Below are 2500 nucleotides of genomic sequence, written 5' to 3'. Positions count from 1 at the left end.
ATCGCAGTTGTCTGTTCGTTCCATTACTTGAAGGCACGGTTCTGCTGTGTCCAGTTTTCTTTTCGGGTCAAATTGCCACTGGTTCAGTTCCCCATAGGCTAAGTCCTGAGTCGCTTGAATCCACATTTGGCAGAAACGCATCGTTTACGTACTTAGACACAGGTTTGAAAGTTTGAAACTTTTGAAGTTTGAAAGGGGCAGCATATATTAATAACATCTAAGGAAAATGCAAAATATACAAAAGTGTAGCCATAAAGCTAATTTCCATCTTTTGTCCCTTGACAAGTTTGATGGTCCTTTAAAAAGAATGAAAAGCAAGTATTGCAGAACTTATCAAAATAAACAAGTGTAAGAGTGCACACATTTTAAAATAAATAATACAAAATATGTTAGAACAACTACCAATACAACCTATGAAGTGTTATGTTGACAGTTTTGATTACCCTTTAGCAATGATTTTGAGTGTTTACTACCCTGTAAATGAATTTAATCTTGGTGATTCTCTAATTGTGCTTGGCTGGGAATATGTTTCCAGGTGTGGGAAAGCTCACACTTCTCCTCGCCTGGATATTTTAGGTTATGATTAATCAAGGTCATACCCAATGTAAAATATAACGTGGTGAGGCTCCTTAACACTTTGGACTTCTCCTCAGAGAAGAAGTTTAGCGGCCTTAAAAACGTAACAACTTATGACTTCCTCTATTGTGCTGCTCCCTCCTCCCCAGGACCTGTTCAGTCCTCCATTTTGTGCAACCCACCACCCTCACACCTCATCCCCTCCTTTCGATGAGTGCTCCCTCGTGGACACTTCTTCTTCACGCCTTAGCACAAGGAGACCGTAAGAATTACTCGGACCGATGAATCAGGAAGGGAGGCTTCTCTGTGCTCCTGAGTTGTCTGGGAGTCGTAGCTCTCGCCACTACGGTGGACAGGGCTGCAGCGTTATGTGGTTAGGCAGGACAGCATTACTTTCACCTCGACATTAACCGTTTCCTCTGGCTCTCGGCCCCCCTTTGCAGAGATAAGGTCAGAACCTCCCCGAGGAAGCTCAGGCCAGCCAGAGAGATTTAATGGGCATGGACGTCACCCAATCAGAAGGGTCGACGGTCCCCACATGTTGCAGGAGACCTGTCAAGGCCATAAAGTAGTTTAAATGTGCGTTCTCTCTCTCCTTCTCTCTCTCTCTCTCTCTCTCTCTCTCTCTCTCTCTCTCTCTCTCTCTCTCTCTCTCTCTCTCTCTCTCTCTGTCTCTGTCTCGCTCTCACTCTCTCTCTCTCGCCGCAGCTGGGAAGCCTAGTTATGCAATGGCACAAGCCCAGACCCTGAAATGTGTTTTTCCCCCTTCTTTGACATTTGATTAGTCGCAAATCAGAGAAAAAAATATTAGCATTTTGGGAAAATTGTGTATCTGAGTGTTAGCTAACCCTCCCTCCTCCTCTTTGCATAGATTTCAGGGAGTAAAACCTTGGATGGTTGCAGAGGGAGAGGAATTAACTGTTCACTGGGGGGTTTCGATGCAGATGGGCCACAACTGTTTGGATGTGTTTTGTCCAAAACAGTTTCGGAACATTTGAGTTACCGCATGTCGTTTTCTCATATTTACACCACTTGGCCTCATAACTATGTTAATCAAGTTGCAAAGATGACGACGCAGCCACAACATCTCAGCTCAGCAAAACAGAGAGTTTCTCTCCACTTACGTACTTTGTTTCCTTCCCTTTCCTTGCCATTCTTTCCTTTCCTTCTCTTTCCTTTCCTTTCCTATCCTTTCCTTTCATTTTCGTTCTTTCTTTCTTTCTTTCTTTCTTTCTTTCTTTCTTTCTTTCTTTCTTTCTTTCTTTCTTTCTTTCTTTCTTTCTTTTTTGGTATCTATCTATCTATCTATCTATCTATCTATCTATCTGCATCTTCAGCGTTCTCACCTCTTGGTTAGGGTAAACAGAGAACTGGAGGGTTGAGGGAAAGATGGGAAGAACCCTCAGGTGACATCAGAGGTACCGGGAGGGCGAAGGTCAGAGGATTCCAAAAGCCCTTTCCACCCTCCCCCAGCCAAAACACTGCACACCTTTATTAGCCCGACACGGCTACTTGCACCCATCGGACATCACGTCTGGAAAAAAAAAATAGGGAAAAGATTATTGTGGAAAAAGGACAAAAAGACAGCAGGAGAAATACAAAGAGATAGGAAGAGAGATAGTCAAAAATGGAACGAGAGAGAGAGAGCGAGAGAGAGAGAGAGAGAGAGAGAGAGAGAGAGAGAGAGAGAGAGAGAGAGAGAGAGAGATAGCATGAGACAGAAGGAAGGTGTGAAGAGGACATAGGCGATGTGGAAAGAACGATCTCATGCAAGAGTGAACCCAGACAACAGATGCCAGATGAGGAGTGGATAAGAGAGATACAGTCAGACAGCCAGATAGACAGACAGACAGACAGACAGACAGACAGACAGACAGACAGCCAGACAGACAGACAGAGCGAGAAAGTGAAAGACAGAATAACA

General features: G+C 44.0%; 1 protein-coding gene across 2 annotated transcripts in view; it reads left to right on the top strand.

Moving 5' to 3' along the window:
• LOC134447732 (zinc finger protein 469) overlaps nucleotides 1-2500 on the top strand; it is a 476258-nt gene that overhangs the window by 307293 nt on the left and 166465 nt on the right. The gene's annotated exons all lie outside the window — the stretch shown is intronic.

This window comes from Engraulis encrasicolus, chromosome 4 (assembly GCF_034702125.1).
Source record: "Engraulis encrasicolus isolate BLACKSEA-1 chromosome 4, IST_EnEncr_1.0, whole genome shotgun sequence".
In the NCBI taxonomy this organism is placed as follows: Eukaryota; Metazoa; Chordata; class Actinopteri; order Clupeiformes; family Engraulidae; genus Engraulis; species Engraulis encrasicolus.
This window is presented reverse-complemented; position numbering and strand designations above follow the sequence as displayed.